The sequence below is a fragment of the Hirundo rustica genome, chromosome 4 (genome assembly GCF_015227805.2).
Source record: "Hirundo rustica isolate bHirRus1 chromosome 4, bHirRus1.pri.v3, whole genome shotgun sequence".
NCBI classification, from domain to species: Eukaryota; Metazoa; Chordata; class Aves; order Passeriformes; family Hirundinidae; genus Hirundo; species Hirundo rustica.
In genome coordinates, this window is record NC_053453.1 from 74028099 (window position 1) to 74053623 (window position 25525).

General features: G+C 46.6%; 1 protein-coding gene across 3 annotated transcripts in view; it reads left to right on the forward strand.

The window, feature by feature from the left end:
• The window catches only part of MICAL3 (microtubule associated monooxygenase, calponin and LIM domain containing 3), a 173064-nt gene that overhangs the window by 6421 nt on the left and 141118 nt on the right, over positions 1-25525 (forward strand). Inside the window, exon 1 of one of the 3 annotated variants that reach the window (XM_040061039.2) lies at positions 6804-7055. The exons of the other annotated variants lie outside the window; for them this stretch is intronic. The gene's annotated coding sequence lies outside the window, so the exon portion shown is untranslated. Of the gene's footprint in view, positions 1-6803; positions 7056-25525 lie in introns of those variants that run through there. 3 annotated transcript variants of the gene reach the window in all.

Consider the following 25525-nt stretch of genomic DNA (forward strand, 5'->3'; position numbering starts at 1 on the left):
GTTTTGTTTGTTTGGTTGGTTTTTGTTTTTTTTTTAAAAATAACTCAGAATCTTTAGGTTTTGAAGCCTGTTGTGTTATAGTGTAAAGCCTGGCTTGTGATTTCCTGTGATTTTCTGTTGGTGCTGCATCCCATGGAGCGTGCACGTGCACACATAGCATATAGATTTTACCCCTTCGTTTGAGGTCTCCATATGGCCTGTATAATGTCTCTGTACCTGTGTGTTCATGCAGGTCTCAGAGTGAGCTTGCTGCCTTTCTGGTGTTTGGACCAGCTCTGTTCCAGTTTGTTTTCTGCATCTTTCTTTTCTGCACTCTCCATTCGTTGCCCTGCATTTTTTCTTCCTCCGTTTTGTTCTCTCTTTTCTCCTCCAGTGCTGACTTACTGCAAATTCCATCATTTCTCAGCACTGGGCACTCTGGCTGGCAGTGGTGCTGAGCAAACCCTTGGACATCACTGTGGGATTTGCATGGAAAACTTGTGCTGTTAGCAATCTAATTCCAGAGTTATTAAGGACCAAGACAATAAAGGATAGAAGAAAGCAGGGTTTCACAGTCCCCACAAACCCATAGCTACTTACAATGTGAGGATACAGAAGGAAAGGGGATGATGAGGTTCTTTCCCTTCTCTCCATGGACCTTTCTGCTTGTCTAGCACTGATCTAAGCAAGGAGGAAAAGAACATTACAGGGATTTTATTTCTGGACTTACCCTTTACTGCTTCATTGTCTTCGAGCCATGAGAGTCTTTTCCTTTGGAGACTCCAGAAGGAGTTAAAATAACCTGGGCCATGGGGGAAGGATCGTGAGATCCACCAGCTCAGCCTGTCCCGTTGGGGCTCACGTTGGGTTCAGCGACTCGCAGAAATGGGCTCTCATTACCTCTGAAGAGCCAATGCACTCCGAGAAAATGGTTCTGCTCCGTTCTCAGCAGTATCAACAGAATCGTTTACCGAGTTCCGAAGGGTTGTATTTTTGGCATTCCTGTGGCCTGTTTTGGCTTGTTGAACGTTACTTGTGAGTAAGAAGGAAAGAACTTGACTTGATGCTCAATTATAAAGCAGAATTTGTGTGGCTGACAGTTAAAGGGAAACAAAACGAATGCAGTGTTTTGTGTATTTATCTCCCAGGACCTGCAGAGACAATAACTGCAGAGACAATAACCACAGAGACAACAGGTTTCAACTGGGGGATTTTTCAACGGGTTTTTAAGGTCATGTCTTTAGTCTCTCAAGACAACTGCACCTCCATGCACCCAAATTCACCCCTTTTACACCTAATTGTGAGTGGCCTGCCCACAGCCATAGGAGAGTCCTGTGGGTGGGATTTCTGGTGCAGACAAACCTCTGCTCTGCCCTCGGAGGCCACATTGACCATGGAGGCCACTGGAATCCGTGCTCAGCATCAGGAGAACCCTGCTGAGCCTCCCTACAGGAAGGACGGAATATTTCCAGGGCTTGTTTGGAAAACTGGCGTCCTGTGGGGAAGGGGCTGAGCCCTCCCTTGTTTTCTGCTGCCCTGCTGAGTGAAGGGAGCCTCCATCCTCACCACTGTGCATGCCTGGGCAGGGGAGAGGTGATGTGGGGCTGGGGTCTGGGTCTGGGAGGTAAAAATGCTGTTAAAGTGGGTCACAGGGTGCAAGGTCTTCGCTCATGTCCTGTAAAGTACTTGTGACAATGGCAGAAAAGCTCCATGTGCTTGAAGCAGCTCCAGGAGATTGGCGGTGCTGACCCCATAAGCTGGGCTTTCATTACAGCCATGGCAGGGAGCACTCACCACTGCCATGAAATGAATGTGGAAAGGAGTGGGAGGAGGCCAGAAGGCAACAACAGCGACATAAATAGTATCCAATGAACAATTCCTACCACGGACTTATACAGTGCTTTATTTATTTGAAGAACTGTGCAAAACACTAGCTGATAGATGTTAATTAATCATTCAGGTAATTAAATGGAAGTGGAATGCAAATGGTTAGAGGAAGCTGGAGCATGAAGGCTTCCTGAAACCATTAGATGATTTTGCTCTCTTTGATGGAGGAAGAATTTCTTCCTTTAGGGTTTAAGTGTTCTCACAGTGTGGGTGTTATTACAGTTTTAATAACCACCTGTTTAATTCCCTGGGATGGGAGATTACATGCAGTACAGCCAAGAGTTTCTTGTTTGTTTGAGTAACTTTGGCAGTTTTATGGGCCTAAAAAAAAGAGAGAAGTATCCTCAGCTTTGTGTTTCAGGGCACAGAATGATGACCAGTTCAGGAATGAGTCTTTATCCTTTGAATTCTCACGAGCAGGATGGGAGATAGAGTACCATCACACCATGACCTACTGTTTTCACTTAAGCAGTGAAAGATGAAGATGTGGTGTCCTTTGATGTAGAGGAAAGGCTGAAATGAACATGGTAAAAGCCACTGAGAATGTTGTAAGTGATAGCTAATTTTTTTTATGGATTAATTCATTCTTCTGCAGTAACAAGATAGGATTCTTTGGCAGAGAATCAGTCAGCTTGATTCCTGGCCGTGGCATATTTCGGTTTGTGTTATCACCCACTGCCCACTCTTGTATAGCACAAACTCCTGGGGGAGCTTGTGGAGAGATGGGTTTTCAGTCATCTGGACCGAATCACTGCTTTGCTGATGAGCCCCTAAAGCTGCTGGAAAAAACTTGCTTAGTGGTTTTATGGCCAGTATAACCACAAGCCAGGCATGTAGGTCTGATTTCCTAAATTAAAAGACTGATTTACTGCGCTGCGTTGAGTTTTCAGTTTACCTGCAACCTGAGAACTCTGTCTCTTCAGGCTGGTACAACACCAGCAGCTGGTGATGCAGATAAAGCCAACAACCTCCGAGAAAGACGTGATTCTGTGACTGCTAATTGCCCTGATAGCTTTGCTGCCCTCCTTCCATCCTGTGTTTGTCTCTGACCTGGGATACTGCCACTGTCAGCAGTGAAAGCTATCACAGCTCTCCTTTTTCTCTCCCTTTCCCTTTCCCTGGTTCCCCTGGGGACAGAAGATCCTGGCAGCTTGATCTACCCCGGGCTTTTGCCTTTTGTTTTCCTGGACTTTTCTCTTGGCACAGCGCAGAAGTTTGCAGTGTTGTGCTTTCACAATCACACGCTAAAATATTTGCACAGCTGTCTGATGACAGAAAAGAGGGGAAAGAGAAGATCCACTCTTCCGTTATTTGAAAAGTTAAAACGAACCCACAAACAAGCAAACAAACAAAGTTTAACACGAGTTAATCATGTAAAATCCTCAGTGTTCCCTGCTCTTGTATAACAGAATCCTCAGTCACTAACATGCATGACCACAGCAGCAGTTAATAGGAGTATAAACAAGCAGGAGCACGGATCTCCATGAAAATTAGGTGTGGAAATATTGTGGGGAAAAAAAAAAAAAAAGAAAGCCTAGCATATCCAAATCATTTAGCACAGAATATTTTCTAGTGTGGTGATAACTTTCCAATAGCCTTGAAAACTGGTTGTGAGTTAATTTTGCCAGAATTTTGAGATTCTCACCAGAGAATCTCAAGCAAAAACTGATGGAACGTGGGCCCTTCTTTTAAAAATAGAAAAACAGCACCGACACTTCCTAACAGGCCTAACTATAGATCAGAGAGAGAGAAAAAATTAAATGTGGGTTTAAAATAAACCTGGACAGTGATGCTAAGAGCAAAATGAACCTGGACGTTTGAAAGGACCAATCTTGTCAATTTTTTTGGTCAGAAATATCTAATAAGTGACTGATGATAGCAGAGCAAATCTACTGCGTTAGACCCTTTGGTGCAGTGAGTGGAAGATTCAACTTTTCAAATCCTCAGCAGCCAAAAGAAGGGAAAGTGAACAGGCCAACAAGCACTTTTTCAGCTTTGACATCTATAATTCACGTGCAGGGACTGCGCTCCCACCACCACGAGCTCCCTTCCTACACACATAAACACACACTCCCTGCCTTTATCCTGCTCTGAGACCACACACAGCTCTGTCCAGGTCCTGCCCTTCCCATCTGCCAGCCTCTGCTCTGGAAGCATGAATGCCTCCTCTGAACCCAGGCCTCACTTGAACGTGTGTTTCCACCCTGGTCCACCAAGCTTCAGGTCTGGGTTTTTTTCAGGTTTTTTTTTTTTTTAAGTCTTTCTTGCTCAGTCCTCAGTCGTGAGCTCCAGACAAAGCCTTCCTTTCTGTGAGGGAACTTCAGGACCAGGAATGTGGTCTGGACATTTGCGGACAAAGGAACATTGAACGTTTCTGCTCCCGTTGCCTCCTCACCATCAGGAAGAATGGCTGCGCTGCGTCTGCAGCATTCCAGCTCGGTTTCTGAGGTCTCTGTCCTCCTGTGGCCGTACATTTATGGGCTAGCCCTGTGGCCATACATTTATGGGCTAGCCCTCCTGTTGTCAGTGGCTGTGCCTGGAGCGTGCAGGCCCAGGGATGCAGTGTGTCCGTGCTGGTCAGGATCCAGCAGACAGAATGTCATCTCCAGCCCGCGAGGCTCCGAGACGTCCTGTTTGTGCAATTAGCCTCATGAGGCGGCTGATGAGAAATGGGTGCTCATTAGCTGCTGTCATTTTTATCCCCTCTGCCCTGAGTGATGGCGCGGCAGCCCTCGTGATCCCGTGAAGCAGCTCCGGCTGCGGGAGGAGAGAGCTGCAAATGGAAAAGACGGAGCCCAGCGGCCTCCTCTCCCCTGCATTCCTCTGCTTCCCTCATCCTCCCCGAGAGCCCAGCGTTATTCCCTCCAAGGACTGTCCTCTCCAGAGGACAGCTTCGCTCTGAATGGCTTCATGCTTCACACCCAGAAGCACCGAGTCTTTTCCACTAAGCCAAGCATAAAAATAGCTGAGGGAAGGGGTGGGGGAGGGAGTGTCAGCAAAACAGATTTATTTAATTATACGTACCAACCAGCACTTTCTTCTGTGAGACCAAGTGTGCAGCTCAGTTTCTCATCTTACAGCATTCTCATTTAAGGTTACTGAAGAAACAGGCATAAAATTCCTGTGATAACTGGAATTTCTTGAAGATGCCTTCATATGTTTAGTGACCTCACACCAGTGTGGAACTGGATGCTCTGGGTGTAATAACTGATTTTGAACAAGGCACCATGCAGGGAGGGTGTTTGTGTGTGTGTGTGTGGGTGTGATGCTGTTGAATCCAGCACCTGTAATCAGAAGGCTCCAGACTCCCTTAGGCTGGGCCTAAAAGGACTTTCCTGCCTCACAGAGGTATTCTGCACTACCGAGCCTAATGGTGTTGTCGTGGCCATCACTGTGTTTGGTGACGTTCTCCAAGTCCCACTTCTAAAAAACCTGTAAACATAAGAGAAATGGATGGCTTTTTCCTAATCAAATCAAATCAAATTAAATTCTAATCCTCACAATATGTTGGAGGAAAGCTGGAAAACTCAGCCTGAAGGCAGAGGCAAAGATAAGTAGAAAGATTAGAATTTTTACTTCTTTTAACATGTGAGGGTTTTGGGGGTTTTTTTGCCTGCTCACAGCTTTTATAATCAAGTTCAATTCTTTCTAGCCCTTCTGGCTGATACTGCTGCTCTTAACTAGTCCCACCTCTGCTGCTGCAGATTACAGTGGAGCAAAAAGGTTCTTAGCCCCTCATCATGATGGGATCTTTAAAGTCTGGGTTTTGGCACCTGGAGACCTGTCCCGACCTAGCAAGTTGGGATGAGCCACTGTCACAGATTGCCCGAACAACCTGGGTTGAGAGTGAGGACAGGAAAGTCAGTTAAGAAAGCAGATGTTAAGAAAGGTTCTACTTCTGTGTGTTTGTTTTTGTCCACACCACCTACGTGCACACAGCGCTGTGCTTGTCACTGGTGTCCTGAGAGAGGAAACCCATTACCTTAAAAGAAGCACTTGGCTTTAAGACAGAATAATAAGGAAAGCAACAAAGGCCCGTTAGCAACATTTTATAAAGAAGATGAGATAAATAGTCTGTCTCATAAACAAGTGGTATTATTTAACTATCCAAGGAGCTGCTTTCCAAAACAAGGCTGGATTGTTCATTGTCCAGCACAATAACGCCTGCTTCTGCAGCCTTGGCTGCTTTTCTGACTACAGCCCACAGCCTGTAGGTCTCCACTGTGGTGGACTGTCCTGCCTAACATTACTGCTAAGGTTTACGTCGACGTTATCATAAAAAAATAAACAGAAAACAGCCATATCGAGGCTCAGAAATCGTAGCACCAAGACTTTTCAGTTGAGGGGACGGGAACAAAGGAATCCTGCCGGCCCTGAGCTTCCCCGTCGCTGTAACAGGGCCTCACAGACACACTTGTGTTCGGTCCCGCTGGCAGAGAAGCACTTGGCAGAGAAATCCCCTCTTGCTGCCTCAACTGCTCATTCACCTGCTCACAGAGACGAGATTATATCGCGCCGTCCCAGCACTTCTTCAAACACTGCTGAGCGTGTGCTCCTGTTCAGATACTCACCAGAACAAGGTTTCCTTTTTCCTCTTTCCACAAGCCATGGTATTTCCCAGGGGAAGCCAGTGGCTATGCCAGCTTTCCCCTGCCACAGAAACCAGATTTAAGATGCCGTAGAGCTCCGTGAGCGGAGTAACCGAGGTGGGAGGGGAGGTGTACGTGGGGTGTGAGGGAAATACCTCCCGTATAAAACAGCCTTTCTAAAGAAATGGGTGGATTACCCAGGTCAGAGGAATCCTCGAAGGAGGAGGCAAGGCACACTCCGTGCTCCCATTGCTGCTCCCTTAGCCAGCCACAGGGGACCACTGCTCCGTTACTGTGGCAACAGTGACGACTTGGCAGCCAGACCCATCCTCGCACAGCCTCCTCGAGACTCTGCGAGATGCTCTGGCGAGGGCTTACACAAGGAGGTTTGCGTCTGAGATCCCATTTCTTTCACGTTCTGCCTTTACCTTGCAAGGCTGGAGAAGGAGCGGATCGCTGCCAGGAGCCCTGCACAGAGAAATCCCGGTGGAGGCAGGGCACGGGCGCTCTGGTGTGGGTGTCTGTCCCTGCGAGCTGTGAGCACCTGTCCGGGAGGAGCTGGCTCGTGTGAGGAGAAGGTCATTCCCGCAGCCTGGCTCTGTGAGTACCCACCCAGCCGGCCTCTCCTGCCTCCTGCTGCAAATGTCATTGATTGATTGTCGCCGGCCGCTGAATCCCGGGCTTTCTCGTGTCTGAGGGGAGGAATTTTCTTTTGTGCTAGGTCTGGGCTTCCTGCGAAATCCGTGAAATGCGCTGCTCCTTGGCTTTTCGTCCTAGGCGTGAATCCCTGCAGGAGCTGCAGCCTTGCAGTTAGCAGCAGGTTTCTGGCAGGAAGCTCGATGAGATCTGCAGTTTGCAGCGAGCACCGCACAGTCCCTGCCTCCATAGCGGGTTCTGTGCTCTAGCCAGCTGATACGGTCCTATATCAGCTCCTCCATTTAATTCACGATTCCAGCCTTTGTTGTACGAGCTGACTTATTCGTTTTCGTCGAGATTAAGAATTCGGGCAGTAAGTAAATCAAGTGCTTGAACAGGTGCGGAAAGAGTATTTGCCCTGTGTAGGATAGAGTTACAAGCAGCTCCATCCTGATGAGACAAACAGATGCTCCAGATAAACTGCTGATAAAAGGAATTATTATACTGGCAAAAGTCCACCACGTTCCCCCGTAGCACATGGGTGTCATAGTCAAGCACACAGACAGAAGCCGTGGGTGAAATCCATCTAGCATGGCTAACAATAGGCATCTATAAATGTAGTCATGGTACTGAGCAGCGTGAGCGTCAGTTTTAAATCATGTCCTGAAAAAATATTAACGTGACTTAAGCATCTGTGAAAAGAATACACTGCTCTGCAAAGAAAGAAAGAAAAGGGGGGAGCGGGGAAAGGAATTATAAGGGAAAAGAAATCAAAGGCTGCACACCATAGATGTGAAATCCTGATCAGCCTGCAGCCTGCTCACATGAAAGCCAAGAAGGAATTGTTTTCTCCAGATGAATTTGGTGCTTGTTCCGTTCCTTGCTCAGACGGCAGCACTGAGGCATCTCCTGCTGTAATCTCATTAAGACTATTAGGCTGCGATTGTGCTTGTGGTCTGTTGCTGGCGTGCATTTGGGCAGATAAATGATCCTGGGGGTCTCACAGTTGAGAGGAGATGGGAGTCCCTTGTTTCTCACGGGGTTTGAAAATGGTACGTCCTCGACTCTGGAAAGGCACGGTTTGCAAAGCAGCAGGGAAGGCAAACAGGGACAGGTCCGCTCAGCCCAGGCACACAAGGGCTGCTGTTGCTGTGATGGGTCACGTGTGGGCACAGTGATGGCACAGCACACTCCCCTCTGTGTGGAAATAGCATAAAGCTGTGCCTGTGCGAGCGTTGGCATGACAGGCTGGGCTACTACAGAGCAAAAACAGAAGTCAGGAGTTAATTACGCGCTCCTTTCTCCATCCCCAGAACCGCTCCCGTGTTCTGCTTTGTCCTGCCTGTCACTACTAAGACAAGCACAGCAGATTTTGTTTAGTTGGCCTCTTTGGCCAAACTGAAAAATATCTTGATGATATTTCTGGATATTTCTGGGTATTTCTGGAGTCAGACACAACTCCTTTCATTCCATTTCAGCCCATTACTCTTCATCACCATTCCAGGGGACGCCATAAATCCCTCTGGTTCCTCTTCCTCATCCCTGCATCACTCAAATACGAGTGGGTAGTTCTGTTCCCCGGCAGCAGAGGAGTTTGAGCGCTTCTGGAGGCCAGTGGATTGGCAGCCCCCGTGCGTGACCCCTGCACACGTGGATCTCCTGCACACAAACCCGCGGCGGCTGATGTCATCCGCGCATGAGCCTCGGGAAGCGGGCTGCTGAATGGGTGCCAGGGTACCACACAGGTCATAAATATGTAAAAGCAACGGGCCCTATCCCAACAAGCTCAGATTCAGAAACGTTTAGCAGATGTTCTGGCTGTGGGGGAGGAAAACAGGAGATGAATAACTACAGTACTGCAAGAGCAAATACTTTGTTGATGAAACGGCGCAAAAATTAGAATGACAAACACGCCCTTGCCAGGACTTTGACCTCTCCATAAAACAACATCAACATGTTTTATTAATAGTAGTTCCACATTCTCAAGATCAATAAAGTGACTTCATTGATTTACTTTTCCCTTTTTATTAATACTTCTCTAAGCAGTGATGAATTTGGATTGAACATAGTCTTTTTTCTAACTTGTCAAAGAACAGTTCCAGTAGTTCTAATAAAGCAGTAATCAGGACAACACAGCTAAAAAGAACCTATCCATGGTTAAGAGTTTGAGGGAAACTTCCAAATCTGTTTGAGGTTTGGGGCTGTCAGCGATTTACAGAAAACACCACGAGGGAGATGCTCTGTACACTTCCTTAAAGGAGTAAAAAGCTGTTGTTTTAAAAGCAAGCATAGAAAACATAGCTCAGGCTCTCCCTTAATCCAAACTCCAAATAGTAAACATGCCTTTTAGACCTTTGATGCATGCTACGTGCAGTAAACCAATCTCAGCTTTCCAGGCAGCTCTTGTGGGGAACTTGTATTGTCCAAATTAGATGAAGAACCAATGAAGGGTCTCAACAGTGACCTTGCAGGAGCTGCCATTACATTTCACCAAGGTGCATTTGAATCCATTCCCTTTGGTCCTTCTTGGGGACTGTCTGAGTACAAGGAAACGCTGTACTTGGATGGTTTTTTGGTTGATGTATTAATAGTAGTACTTCATCTGGGTATGGTGTTCTTGCATATCTGGGTTTTCTTCCTTGACAAGCACTTGTCTCACTGCTTTGGATGATCTCACACCTCTTTGCACATTTGAACTAGACATGAAGTGAAACTCAGCTGGGCTACTCTTCCCAGCCCTTAGCATAACGAACCATTTTGGGAGGGAGTTTTCTGCACTGGTGTAGCCTTTGGTTTGGGTCAATTCTACTTAAAACTTGGCAGTATAGTGAAGTGAAAGTTGCATGTTTCTCATCAGCTTCTCATATGCCCACAGTCCTGAGTCATAGCAGCAAACCCAAAGCTGCAGCTTCATATTTTACTGCCTGGCAAAATCTGTGAGCAGTGAAATTGCCTGCAGTGTGTGTGCACAGACCCAGAGCCTCTCTTATTCTTAAAATAGTTCCAAATGCTAAAGTCTATACTGAACACTCAGCAGATTTGCATGTAGCCCCAGAGAAAACTTCCTTATTATTTCCTATCAGAACACTTATTTTTTTCAGGATGAAGGATTAGGAACTTTTATCTACATGATCAAAATTCACTGGTTTTGATGGGCCAACTTTTTATTTTCCTTTTTAGCTGGAGAATTTTTTTACCTACAGAAGTTTCTACTTAGTGAGCCAAGGGAGTTTTTTGTTTGGTTTGTTTTTTCTGTTGTTTTTTTTTTTCAAGTGAATTGGACTTGTATTTGTTTCCTTGCAACCAAACACCATCAGCATTTCATTTGAAACTCAGCTTCCAGCTCAGTACACAACATCAGTGCAGATTAGGGTGTGCATGTGTGTTCAGAGGCGGTGCAGGGGGTTGGACACATCATTTCATAAATATTACAGCTATTCAAATGCCTATGCAGTGAATAATCACTTGCATCAGGAGAGTGATGGGTGCCTGGTGACTTCTGCCTTGCATTTGAACCACAGATTGAACACTTGTGTTCTTGCTTAGGAAGTCAGTGCTCCACAACAACTGGACAGAAAGCAAATTTAAAAACCTCTGTGGACTAGACTAGTCCTTCAGTTTCTTCTGAAAACAGTTCTTCTTTTGGAAGCTCTTAGCTGCTCATTTGTATACAGATTACTTTTACATTAAAAAAAAATGGGTTTAGCTGTCCAAGTAAGTGTGAGCATGAGAAAACAAGACTATAACTCGTCAAGATCCCAATTCAGCTGCTTACAGCAGATGGCAATTCAAATACAATGACTTTTAACAGACACACAGGAGAAAAGAGCTCCTGTTAATGGGGAGCATCTCAGGGGCTCCAGTGGCAGTTTGGTTTCATGTTGTGGCCTTGACTTTCACGAACTGAAGCAAAATACAGCAACAAAAAAAAATCCCCTGCCACTGTAAATGTCCCACTAAAATGAATAAACAGGAGGGATGATTGCACCAAGTGCTCCTTCCATTCTGCATCGTTCTGGTAAGGCTGGGAATGCAGCTGGGAACATGCTGTGTGCTGTTCCTGCACAGAGAAATTCAGGAAGGACATGGGTTAAAGTGAGAGCCACCAAAGGGGAACACCGTGAATCAACAGAGCCTCACTCAAACTAAACTAGGAGGACAGGCAAGAAGAAATGGAGGTTTAGGTCTGGGGAATGTGATAAATGACATGAGAAATCTTCATGCATCTAAAAGGCTGTTGCAGGGGTGAGAGGAGCAAATGGGGGTTTTTGGTCTCTGTGGGGTAGGATGAGAAGTACATGTAAATTATGGTAAAAGAGATCCAGGTTGACCATTAAGGGGAAGCTTCTAAAGGCAAAAAAAGAGTGAATCATGAGAAAAGCACATCTTTCCTGGCTAGATGCTGGTGTCTGCACTGGGGAGGTCTTTAAGAGGTCAAACAGATGGGACAGGGATGCTTTCACAGGGCTGGAGTTAGATGACCTCTCAGTATCCCTTCCAGTGCTGCATTTTGGTGATCACCTCCTCATCTGAAAATCCACTTGCTGTGTTTTTACTTCCTGTTTCCAGATGTGGGGCTCTGCTCTGGGATAGTACACGTCCAGTGGAATTTGGTGCTCTTGGTTTAAAGAGATTACAGATTCCCACAGGAGCATGCACCTGGCAAGTCCTGAACCTTGGAAGACTGTCAAAATAGAATTTAAGATTCCTTGGCTATTTTCACTGTGAAAACAGCTTTGATTTCATAGAGATACCAAAAAACTTTCTTGAATTTTCTTCTGTAACTTGCCTCCCTTGTTATACTCCTTGTCTGACTGGGAGCAAAACTTGGCCCTTACGAGCCTTCGATAGTTTCTCTTGGACTACATAAAAAAGCCAGGCCTTATTTTTCTACACAGACTTTTGAAAATGGGACACTGTGCCATGCTCTGACTTAATTTTGAGTGGCAGCAGGTAATCTCCTTTAGAAAGCTCTGGGACCACAATATTTTTCCCTGGGCTGGTTTGGAACTGCCTCCTCAAGGGCTGCTCTGCTCACTAGCGGTCACTTCTGGAGTGCCAACACCCAGTTTTACAGTGCCTGCAGGCACGAATTCACGGGGAATCAATCACTGCCTGCCCGGGGCGAGGTGACTGTTCCAGTCAACCTCGTTTCCCAGTGCAAACCAGCCCTTCTGTAAAATCCTCGTGGGGAGATAACGGTGCTTGGGCTTGCCCTGCACATCACCAGCCTGGAACATCAGGCTTCTAACTAAGCTGTCGTGCAGGGTTTCAGCTGTCTTAGCTGGTTTCTATATTGCAAAGCAGCCCATTTTGTACCGATGCTGCAGTTTCTGTGAGCGTGCTCTCTTAGCCTAAAGCTCTGTCCAGTACTGCCTGCCACCCTGCTCCCACTCTGCGCGCCACGTGCACGCGGTGACAAGGGACACGCAGCGCCAGCGGGGCCCTTTGGTTGTGCTTCAGTTCTACTCCTTTAAACCCTTCCTCTTACGGAGCATTGTGCAAACTTCTCTGGGAATCCAGCGGCATAATGATGCAAATAACCCTGTCATATGACTGCGCCTCTCTGGTGCTGGATTCCAAAATACCGAGCCAAGACATACAAGTCTCGCTTGTGGATGCCACAGGCAGCCTCATGCTAGAGTGCAGATGGTTCTTCAGTTCCCTAATGGGAATTGTTTGGGCCCTTATTAGCACTTTGCAAAGATTACTGTTCAACTTGCCAGCTCTCCTCCTGACTGTTCAGAGCGCTCAGCCAGTAATCGCTGCAAACGCCGTGCGAGTCGGCCCCCGGGGGAGCATTTTGAAACATCCCCTGCACCACTGTATGTAAACCCCCTCCTCCATCTGCTTTTCTTTTTCAATATTTAACACACCCCCAACCTGCATCTTTGGAGGGAAGGACATCTGCAAATATTGGTTTTGAACAGATAATGGAAGCTGCTGCCTCCCCTGCAAAGAGCTGCTCTGGCATTGACCTTCAGGGACTTCCAAGGGGGAATATTCCCTGTCTGGAGCTCTTGCCGCCCTTTGGTGCTTGTACGGGCATGACCTTGTGCATCTGCTCAGGTAAGGACAGGTGTCCTTGCCAAGTTTTCCAACACCTAAGCTGAATCAGCAGGCTGAGGCTCTCCAGCGATTGCAACCAGTAGCGCTAATTTCTGTGCTCATGGAAACTCCATCAGTAAACAGGGTGGGTTGAGCCAAGTTTAGATCAGCTAAAGGCTTTCCTCCATCTGTTCTCAGACATGGATATGGATATAGATAGTGAATTGGGAATTGTGCACTTCTGGCTGATATTTGTCATACCCCGCTGTAGTGAGAATTTGCTCAGCCATGTCATTAACTCATTTTATGCATCTCTTATGAATGATACCTGCTCGGTGTTTTACCTTGTGTTATCACAATACCTGATTGCTTTCCCTGCCAAAATCTCTAAGATGCTATGGAGATCAAAACTTCTCTTAGGGCAGGGTTGGGAGGCTGCGGCTTTGATAGGACATTTCTGGGTTCCTCTCTGTGCTTTCTTGAAGGGCTGGCTCATTTCCCTGTCCAGCCAGTACCGACACTCGGTGTAACCTGAGGGATTAGTCAATATTTGGGACTCCCAAGCTGAGTTGATTAGCAGGAGACAGGGATGATGACAGCAGCATCCACCTGCTGCAACGCTGCTCGTCCTCCCGAGCGCAGGGGCAAGGAGCGCACCGGGATCCAAACGGGACGAGCTGCTGTGACCGCCGCCGCGAGCTTCTCCCCAGCCACCCCCGACCCAAAAACATCTCCGGGCTTTTCTCACGGCGACTTTAACAGCGTCTCTGCGGCCGCTTTTAGCTCTGATTTATTTGCCGCCTTCCTCCCGCCGGTCCCTCCGGTGCCATCGCTCGGCTCCATCGGCGGGGCACGGGGCGCGCTCCCGGGGCACAGAGCGCGCTCCCGGGGCACAGAGCGCGCTCCCGACGCACGCCCCCCCCTTCCGCCCGGGGGGCGCTTTAAACAGTCGCGGTCTCGCCCCGCCCCTTTTTTTGATCTCCGCCAATCCCGGCCCGGCCTGTTGCGATTCGATCGGCGGGAGCGTACCACTGCCACACGGGGCGGGGGAGGAGCGGCAGCGTTCGGGGGCCGCGGGAGAGAACCGCCTGGGGGATGGCTCCCGTTCTCCGCCGCGCTTGTTGCTTTCCCTTTACCTTCGCTCTCCTCCCCTTGCCTCCGCTCTCCGCCGCGTGCCCAGCGGCTGTGGAGCCGCCGCTTCCCTCCGCCCCTCCCCTTTCCCCGGTGCGCCGCCCGCGGTCCGGGCGGGGCGGGGGCTCTGCCCGCGCGGTGGGCGGTGGGCGGGGGCAGCGGCAGCGCGAGCTGCCAAGGTGCGCGCGCGCCGCCGCCGCCGCCTCACCCGCCCCTCCCGCGGCGGGCAGGGACGGGCCGGTCCCGCTCCAGCCCCAGCCCCGCTCCAGCCCCAGCCCCGCTCCGCCGCCCCCGAGCAGCGGCATGAAGCGAAGGCAAGTGCCCGCGGCGCGGCGGGAGGGCTGCGGGGCGGCAGGTGGGGCGGGGGCGGAGGAGGAGGAGGAGGATCCCCCTCGTGCCGCGGCCCCGGCGCGCGGAGCGGGGTCTGCGCGCCGTGAGGGGAGCGGCGGCGGCTGGCGCAGGGCTGTGGGCGCCGCCGCCGCTCCGTGCCGCCTCCGTCACCCGGTTACACGGCTCGGCGGCGGGCTGGAACGGGGCGGACCCCGGGCCGGAGCGGGTGGCCGAGCCCGAGGGCACCGCACGGTGCCGGGGCGGGCAGAGGGCGCGCTGCCGGCGGGCGCCGCTGCCGCCGCGGCTCGGCCTCATCGCCCGGAGCGCCGTGCGGGTGCCTCATAGCCCGACAACCGCGGCCGCCGCGGGGTCACGGAGTGCTGCCGGTGCTTCCGTCACACGGAGCTTACGGCACAGACCGCCCGCGGGTCGCGCAGGCTGCTGCTTGTCTTGCCTTCAGCGGTTTTATTGTCGTTCTAGATAAACTCAGTGCCAGGGATGGTTATACTTGTGCCTCTGCTTCTTTATTTATTGTGTTATGGCTCGTTCTTAATCTCGGCGGGCTGTTGTCCCAAGATGTGTGTAGGTGCTTAACAAGGGTTGATGCTTCTGAACATAGGTTTTCCTGTATAATAACAAAAACCAGTGGCTTCATTCCGTATTCCGAAAAAGTCCTCTCTTTACCTCATTCAGTGATCCATTTAAGGTTAGTGCTCTGGAGCACCTGGAAAGGTTCTCTCCATCTCGACAAAAGTTACTGCTAAGTCTGACGCGACAGAAAAAAAAAAAATGCTGCTTCCTTTGTTGGTCCTGTTGTGGCTGCTTTGAAAGTTGAACACAATGAAGAATTTATGGGAAGTCTTTGAGTGTTAGACTCAAAATTGGCGTTCGTGGTTATTCTGCACTTTAAATGAACTTGATCTGTGCTAGTGCAGTGGACTTAGCTGAGCAAATAAATGTGGCCGAGGTGGATATACAGAAACTGATTGTCCATTAGGCTCCTTTTAGCTAGAAACTTTGAAAGATACAAGGTAGCTGAGCTTTGAAAAATGCAATTGACAACATTTTCTTTGCATAACTGCGTGCTTGCTTGAAATATACTGCTCTTACCAATAGTTACGCTAATATTTCTTTCTGTATTTCTTATAACTTACATATTTATTTATTTCTCACTGTCACATTTTCAGTACTTGTGTTTGGGTTGGTTGCACTGCAGGGATATGTTCAGTAAAAATAACTCACTGCATGGGAATGAAGCTCTTCAATCATGGGAATATTTATGCTGGCCTGAGAGTCTGTGAAGGCTCACTGGTACAAAACTAGACTTAGAGTTAGATTGAATTTGGCAGTGCCCCTTTAAACCTGCCAAAAGTCCACTGCACTTCCATCTGCAGCTGCAAAAGTCACACTACACTGAAGGAAACAGATATGTTTGTATTTAGCTTGCTAAAATACTTGTGTCTAAGTAGAAGGCTTAACCAGGTATGCTGGACTTGTATTCATTCATGTCTTAAATTGCAGTTGGAAGGCACACCTTACAGCCAAATGGTGGTGTTGGTAATCCTGTAATTATTAAATAATTGGATGGGGAACTCCTCTTCCATGTTACAAGACAACCATAAATCTTCTTCTTTTACCAGTTATTTTAAGTATTTGTGCCGAAGAAATAATAATAATCATAATAATAGTTATGCTGCTGCTCAATTACGTGTATCTCAGTTTCAATATTCAATAAATTTGAATACAAATGCTGTTTCTGACTATCCTGTGTATTGAGAAAGGCTCTGTAAATAGTCTGTAACTGTATATTCCTGGTCTAAGCCTAAACACAGCTGGTTGAGGTCAGGATGACATTTTATTCTAAGCTTTCTTGCCTCTCTGGGTTTCAAATATCCTGCAAACATGCCCCACATGAGAAATCTCAGTTACTTTGCAGGTGCAGGTCCCTTGATAAAGGCTCCAGCACTGTTACTTTGCCATGAGTGAACTTGAATTCCTGTTGTTCACACGGTAACGCAGGGCTGATGACCCTTCTTGGAGAAAGCTGAGGCAGAACCGTCCTTACTTGGATGTGTTCCTCTTTTCTTGCAGGATTTCAAGATGACTTCTCATCGCTCAGATAACCCATGAATGGATTAGGGTTTGTTTTTTTCCTCCTTTGTAAACACGGCGGGGGCTGCCCTGCCGGTGTGATCTTAGAGCAGTACTCAGGGTAGCTCCAGGTGAAAGGAAAACTCTCCGTGCTGCTGCTGTCTGTCCTTGGCAGAGGCAGGAAACTTCCACACTGCCCACGAGAGCAGCAGCAGAGCCTGTATGTGCTGTTACAGCCTGATGTTTTAGGAATCTTTCCTCTGCCCGCTGATCTATGTCTTAACAACCTGGAGTAAGAGGAAAGCGCATCAACTCCCGCGTAGCTGTGGCTCACCTGCCGTGTGCAGGGTCATCACACAGGAGCAAAGCACACACCTGCCCCGGGGGCCGCTCTCACACCTGTGTGTTGTTAAAAAGAGGTGCAAAGTGCAGCTTTCCCGGGTACTGTGTTGCTGAGGTATTCCTGGTGTGGATGGGGTTCCCTGAGAGGTTTCCTAGGAGTGCTTTCAGTACAGCAGATTCTAAAAATAATCTTATATTTCATCCAAAAAGGGGAGGAGGGAACGGTTCCTGCTGGTCAGTGCAAGGAAGGGGGATTCTATGTGAGTTCCCCTGGGGATCTGTGTTTGCTCTAGGGTGTTTCCTTCGGTCTCCCAGCAGCACTGGATGCTGCTCATAATTAGAGAGGTGGAAATAAAATAGCAGCGATACCGAGCTGGGGTTCATGGTGCTGTTTGGAAATGATGTGATAAGATACAAGAGGCAGGCACTGTTTGTTTACTAGGAGGGAGCCCAAACCCGTGGAGATAGAGCTAGAGGTAGAGCTAGCATAGGAACATCACCTCACCACCCTTTTCCTTCCTTTTTCTCCTCCTTCCTCCCCCGGCTGAATGTCATCTCACGTTGTAATTGCACAGGGGAGAGGGAGAAAGGGAAAAGGGCATCCAGGAACATAGACACTCCAAGGAATGAGATCTGCTCTAGACAGTGTTTGTGAATGGTGTGAAAACATTGGGATTTCAGCTGAGTGTTTGGGGCATACAGTGAGTTCAATTTCAATGAATTATTTCTTGTCTGTCCCTGTGGATTCGTTCTAATGTTGAGGTAGTTGGACTATGTATAATGAGTTGATAAGGCTCTAACGGCATTTGGTTTCTTCGTGTTAACAGTACACAGACATGGCTCTTCTCATTCTGCTTGTGTTGTATCTTGGTTTGAAGAGGCACTGTGATACTCTTGTGTATGGAGTGCTCAGATATGGGAAACAATTAAGGTAGAGGAGGTTGCTCACCTCTGTGGGCAGCCTATCTTCTCATACCTCTTTTTTTTTTCCCTCTCCTTTGAAAGTTCAATCAAGCAGCAATCATTTGCCTTGGTAGCAAGATGAAACTGAAGGGTGTTTTTCTTTCTTTTTTTTTTTTTTTTTTTCCTTAGATATTGAAATTTACTCCATTCAAAAGTATTCACTAAGACTAGGAAAGGAAATGCAAGTTCTTGCTTTTCCTAGACAGCAGTAAATTAACAATAGAATTATTTCAGCTTCAGGAAAGAGGAATGTATTCCATCCCACACTTCCTGAGGGAGTTCATAACTTCTCTGCTGAAGGTGGGCAGCCAGCAGCATAGTTTTTTTGCTGAAGACAAAAGCTTGATTGCTCTGATAGAGATCAACTGCTGCAGCAGACAACATGAGAAACTGCCTTTCATTTTCGAGAAGGGACACTGAAGAAAGTTATGGAAATTGTGAAGAAAGCCTTTTTACTGCATTCCTGTCTCTCTCAGCCTGTCATCTCTTTCTTCCCAGATCTTTATCCTTGTTACATGTTAACCTTTTTCATTCTTTCTCCACTGAGTCTTTGAGATAGGATCTTTTGCGTCTAGCCACATGGTTAAAACTAGTCTAAGTTGCCCTTGCTTTGTCTGAGTTTCTTCTCGACATTCAACTGTTCAAAACAATGACCATTTTTACTAAAAGTCATTCATATGTGGGGTTACACAGCTGCAGACATAAGCTAATTTTCTTGGCCCTTTTCTACTGTCATCTGGAGTGAAATGCTGTGGAGCACTTGGCATGTCGTCCCACCTGGTAGTTCTGCTTGATTTGGGGCATTCAGCAAAGCCTTGTTGTGACTTTTCCTGGCTTTGTTGGTGCTGAAGGAGGAGTGGCAGGTGGATGCTTTTGAGCCATGATGAAGAGTCCCATAGGTATCTCTGCTGGTGCCTCATCTGCCTTCAGAGTTTGTAATGCTCTCACCTGCCATGAGCTGACTGAACCAGAGCAGCTTGGCAGTGGAATCAATAGGCCTCTGCTTATGTGCCTTGAGTGGTTTCACCTTTTTGCTGTGTTCTCCTCTTTCCTGGGATCCACTCGTCCAGCAATCACCTATCCCTTGAGGTGGAGTGTCTCTGTGCAAGAGATGTGTTTTCTTGTTCTGCTCCTATGTAGCTTACTGCATTTTGGAGTTCTGGTTTAGACTGATGATCTCAAATGTTATTGCAGGATACAAAACAAAGATAAAATCTTGCCATTTTCTGTGCTCCAGCTTCCATCCAGGAATATTTGTTTTGCCTTATGGGCCTTTTGCTGTGTTTTACTGCATTAGGATTCCAGTTGCACAGCTTAATTAAAATCTGGGAAATAGCCTATTTACAGAATCAACTTCCTCTTTGGCCAGCAAGAAAATTGTTCTGTATTACTGCTCTCTACCCTGCTGTTTGGAAATAATTCCTCTGAAAATGCACTGCTTTGAAGTGAGGCGAGGCTTGCTGGGGGCTGGTGTGGTTGAGGGAAGAGGACATTGCATTGCATTGAAGTCTTCTAATAAATCTCTTTCAAGCTTTACTTTCTATCTTTTATTTTCATGGCTGTAAGATACTTTGGAATGAACTTTGGGTGGTGCGTCTGATGAAGTCTTAGGTATAATCTTCTCATCTTCTAAGCAACTTTTGAACTGAAGTGACAGTGGATAGCAAAACTTTTACAGTGACTTCCCTTTAGATTACCAAGATCTCTTTACTCTGAGTCTGTGGGGAAAGCTCTCACTGGAAGTGCAGGCAGAACAGCAGCATTTTTGTGGGATCATATCTCTGCCATACAAATAAAAGGGCTTGTTGCTCTGTGAGTCCTAGCTAATATTGCAATCTTTTTATGACCCTGGTGGAACTGCCCTGGTTGAACAGAATGGTTGGGAGCCCCTTTTTGCCCTCCTCTTGGTGTTTCTAAATATGTTGTGTAAACTTACACAACTGTTAAAAAGTCTTGTAGGGTTGGGTGTAAAGGTCAGTATAAACTCTGCTCTATTTTGTGAGATGCTGCAGCTCGTAGTGATTTGCACCATTTAACACTTACATGGTTTTCAGGGTTCATTAAAGAATTGAGTCTAAAGGCAAGCAGAAGGCAAATTTGCCTCTAACCTGGTTAAAGAGCACAAATCCAATTGATAATTTATCAGTGATACCCGTGGGATAGGTTATTCTGGATCTTGAGTTGAGTAGTGTCCTCCAGCACTTCCAACATCATGGTTATGTGACTGAAGGAATAGAGGGGAGGACAGTAGACTTTATCTCCTCTGTTCTGTGGTGATGTGCACAGAGATGAGGAATGGGGGCAGATGTTTGCCTGAGAGATTTGCTTTAAACAGTCAAATCTAACAATGTTTCACTAGTTTGTTTTTTTTTCATCGGGTTGCTTTGTTTTGCTTTGTGGCAGACAGCGATTCCTTTAATAGCAGTCTGTGTACGTGGTATATGGTACTCCATCTGGTATAAACAGAGTTCTGCTCCATTTGAGGAAGTCTAATATGGCTTTTCTGTGTGAGGAAGGGTGAACAGCTTTGGAGAATGCACCATGCTTTTGATGATTCACTCTGCTCCACGAAATCATTAATTCATTAATTAGGCAAGGTTCCCATTCAGAACTCTCTAGAGCTGTGCCTCTTGCTGTGCTGATTGTAAAGGAAGACTGGTTTGGAGTCTTTGTGTCTCGTTTCCCTGGGCAGCCTGAGAAAGCTGGTGCCTCGCTCCAGGTACTTCAGGTTTCTTCCAGATCTTGTGTCATTTGTCTTGCTGCTTATAAAAAGGATCTAAACATACTCTAGACTTCCCAGGGATAGTAGTGCTCCTCACACATTTTGGTAGCAATAGCCATGAGCCAGTAGGACCAAGGAATGAGTCCGGGCCATGCCTCGTGGGCTGGGTTAGCCGTGCAGTTTGCTGTGTTCTTTTCTTGGAGAGGAATTGGTTAATGCTAATTTAGAAATGGTATAGTATCAGCTGTGACCCAAAACGGCTAAATTGCTTGCAGAGTGTCACTTGAGATGTCTGCTTCCTCCTTAGGAGAATTCTTCTGCTAATGTGCCCTTTTCTGGACCATTTGCTAGATGTCTCATCAGTCTGGAGAGGCTTGGTTTTAGTGCCATGTGCTCTGTAGAGAGTTTATTTTTAAATAGTTACTGAAGCAACAGTCTTCTAAAGTGCTGCTGTGTTAGGGTGGAAGGAATTAAAATGTTTAGTGATTCTCTGAAAGTCTAGATTAAAAAAAATACATTTGTATCAGCTGTTCTCAGGGTCTGGTTGAAACTGTGTTACAGATGACTTGTTTATGTCATGTTTTTCTTCCTCAAACTCTAGCTTAAATTGTGCATGTTCCCAAACTGAAATATTGCCAAACCTAAACGTTTTACTTCAGGGGCTGCTGTGCACTGTCCTTCATTCTCTCCTATAAAAAGGTGACTCGTTTTCACTTGTGGTCAGTTCTTCCATCTCAAGGTGAGCTTCATCTTGAGATATTCACCTTGGAACTGTAGCTCCCATGGAGCAGTGAGGTACTATTACACAAGAAAAATAAATTTACTTTTTTTAAAGAGAAGCATTTTGTAAGCCTTCCCTGTGCCAAAAACCTGGGGACTTTACTGTTTACCCTCTGCCAAAAAAAATTCAAAGAAAACGTTTTTCCGGAGGTCAGATTTCCTTATCACGTTGTGCTCCTCCAGCATTGTAGCTGTTCTTCTTTATATAATTTTCTGTCTAGGTCTAAAATCTTCAGATGGGTTGTGTCAGGACAAGAATTAAAGTTGTTGTATTAGTTTGAAATCATATCACGTCAGTGATAAATCAAGTGATTAATCAAAAGTCGCAGGATGTCACCTCCATGTTGTCTTTTTCTTAGTCCTAATTCCTTTCCTGCTCCATTCCTGTCCTCTCCAGCTATCACAAAAGGCCCTTTGTTGTTCATTTGACTGTTAAACTATGCTTATTTTATGCTTCATCAAACTCTCAATGAGCTCAAGGTTTATAATATCAAAAGTCTGGCTCTCCAAGGGTGAGAGAAGCTAACAGGTTTCATAAAGCTGTAGGGATCAACCAGCATACAGGAAAACATCCCAGGCAGTCAAGACTTTTTCAATGGTGGTGGAAAAGGGTGGTGAATTCTTCTTAGCATTTGTGCAAGTAGTGATGGTGATTTCTGGGCACGAGGCTTTCCCACAGTCAGGGTCTGCCTGTGCGTTCCAGCTGTTGAGCAGAGTGTTTTGGTTTTACACTTTGGAGAAAGCAAAGGATTTCAGAAACGTGAAGTACACATCGAAGTCGAAAGAGAGAGTTATGAAAAGAGAGGAAGGGATGTGGCCAAGGAGGTTCCAGAGGCACAGGTCAGACGTGACCCAGCAGACCAGTGCCTGCTGCACACCGGTCTCAGTTCTTCCTTTTCCTCCTGGTGTCACTGCAGACATTTTTCTATACTATATTGACATTTTTCTATAACTAAAAAACTAAAGTGTACTAACCCATGACAGGGGTATCTTGAAGGGAAAGCTGCTCATGGACTGGGAATCAAGTGCTCCGAGATTAACATAGTAAATTAAGACGAGCGTTGCCTTCTGTTGGATTTGTGCGTGAATTGCCTTACAATGCTGTGCTAATTACGGCAATTCAGGAAATGATTCACAAGAGTGGGTAGCTGAGCTTGGTTCTTCTAACAGCTGCCTTAGCTTAAGCTAGGTTGGCTTATTTACTAGAATTGTGCTTCATAAGCTACAATGGCACTTGCAAATGCTCGGTGTTAATTCCTGACTTGATTGAATGGAGTCCTTTGACAGATGACAGAAGAACGGGAGCAGCTTTCAAACTTTCTACAGAGTCAGGGGTTTTGTTTTTGATTTAGGAAAGTTTCTTTACAGTGGTATTGGGGTGTTTCCAGTGCTGTCAGTTAAATTCTGGGATGTTACATTGGATATTGTGTGGTATCAGTGGGGTTTGCTGCTTGCTTCACCATGTAGGCTCCAATATGGAGAGAATGTCCTTAAGAAGTATCAGAGAATCTGAGAGTCAAGTAGATTCTGCAAGCCTGTTCTCAGATGTAGTAATCACATATACCTGGAAAAAAATGTTTTAAAGAACTGTATTGTTTTGTATCCCCAAGAAGAAATGCAAAAGATATTAGTGTTCCCATTTGATGGGATAGCTGGTGCTGTGTGAAATACAAACTGCTGTGACATATTTGAGTTTATGCCACAGTTAAATGTGTGCAGCGTCTGTGGAGTTTGTTATGGCAGCAAAATCTTTAGGTGGCAAGAACAAGGTCATGGGTGTGAGATTAACTTGCACACAGTGCTCCTTGTTGTGGAAAAGAATGTTTGGCAGGCATCAACTTTATAAAACCTGATAATATTCAGGTACTGCAGAAAAATTCTCCTTTTTTTGAAGGTCTTAGGAATGGTGGTGATATGAACTCTGGCCACCCTCTTCAGCTCTGACTTTAGAGGGGCTTTTCTTGCCAGGTATAGGAGGAAAACATGATGGACCAGCTAGGCTTTTGGTGTTCATGTTCTGATTAGTGAGAACTTCCTAGAGCTGTGAAGTGGAGCAGCAGTGCATTTCCAGAGCCTCACTGCAGGATCTGGTGGTTACATCCTACAGTGCTTCATGGCAGGGCAGTGGGAGATGAGCCCTGACTCTAAGGAGTTAAAACTCGCAGAGGAATGGACTGAGGTCAGCAGCACCAATAGTCCGTTCAGTAAATAATTTTCTTTGCATACTGACTCCATTCTTTCACTCATTATTTGCTCCACTTATTCTTTTCCCTTCCTACACACGCGCAGGCAAATTTTCTGGCTTTATTATCCCCTCTTGCCCTGGCGACCACCTTCCAATGGCCCCTTGTCAGTGTGACCCACCCTCTGGTGAGGAGGTCGTAGAAGATAGGCTCACTGAGCAGAAGCCACCCTGGCTCTGGGATGGCCACCTCTGCTCAGGAGAGCACGGCTGTTTTCCAGCTGCTCCTGCGAGTCTGCCTGCTCGGAGCACTGCAGTGGCTCTACGGAATGCAGCACACAGGAGGGAGAACGCTCTTCAGCCACGCACCGAAGAATTAAAGAATCAAGAGCTGTTGCTCACCTTTTTTTTTTTTTCCCCCTTGGTGGCAGGCTGTGAGGTTCTGGGTGAGTGAGCATCCTGGTAGGTGGCATGCGCTTTTCAAGGCTGCCGGGGAAATCCATTAAATTGCCCTGCGTTAGAGAGAATTTGGGTAAATGTAGGACGGAGCATCAGTTAACGCTGGAGTCTGCTAAATGTAGCAGGCTTTCCTGGGGCTTGGGAAGGATGCTATGAAGAGAGGAAAAGCTTTTAAGGGTCCTGTATCTGAGGATCCACAGAGAACAGCTAGATGAAAAAGCAGGGTTGGGGGTGCTGAGTGACCTTGAATGTGTGCTCTAGTGAAACAAGCAATGCCATGTGTGACTGGTATTTAGGAAAATATTTTCTGGGAGGCCCTTTTGTAGGGGATAAGCAGTTTAAATGTCCTGTGTTTGTTCAGAGATCTATTTTGATTTTTTCAGTGGAAGTGTAATAGCTGCTGCTTGTCACCTTTGTACGTGATCTTGTAAATGCTGCTATCCCCAGGCTCCTGCAAGATGTGCTGACTCTCTTTTGTGGGTGTTGGATTAACTTAGGAAGCCCCACAGAGAGAATGAAATAGATGCTTAGCAGGTGCACTGTAGCACAGCAGCTGTTAAGAAGACAGCCCAGGTATAATCATCAGTTTATACTTCTGGATTTTTGGGGCTTTGGTTCTGCAGCACTCAGCGATCTACAGCCCAATAACTCCTGCCTGCTGTTGGAACACAGCATCTGTGTTCTTTCTCTTTCCCTTAGGGCACTGTTGTCTGCTTCATTCTTCGGACGTTTTTATGCTTTCCATTGTGTTTTCTTAAATAAAAAGGCAGCTCTAGAAGCAAGCAAACAAAATTCCTTTCTTGTTTGATTTCTGCTTTTCCTTTATAAAACGATTTCCCTGCTTTTTCTGATATGGCAGCATTATTAGAACGAGCTCTTTTCTCAACTAAGCTTTGTTGCTGCAGAGCCAGTGGGATAAAGTGAGTATGTTGTGCTTGCTGTGAGAAGTTTTTTACCCTTGGTTTAAATATTGATAGTATTGGAGCTACAGATCTGAAGATACTAAATCAAGACAATTGTACATTGTTTTCTAAACAGGCTTTAGCTACAGCTTTCCTATGACTGCATTGTGCAGTGAAGTGCATTCCTTTTCAGTAAATAGACAGGCTTGAAGGCCCTCAGGTTCTTCAGATTTGAAACAACAGCAGCAATCACTAAAACTAAATACAAAGAGAAAGAACAATTACAGGATTTTTAGGAGTGTCTTGGGCAGTGCCCCTGCCCTCCAGTTGTTTGGTTTTTAAATCCTGGGGTTCTGTGTCTTCTTTGCCTGCTCCTGTCACACAGCACAGCTGCCTGAGAGTGCAGAGTCTTATCAGAAATCTGATCTGGGTTTAAAAATAGCCTTGGTGGAATAAAAGATGTGAAACCGGGCGGGTTTACTGT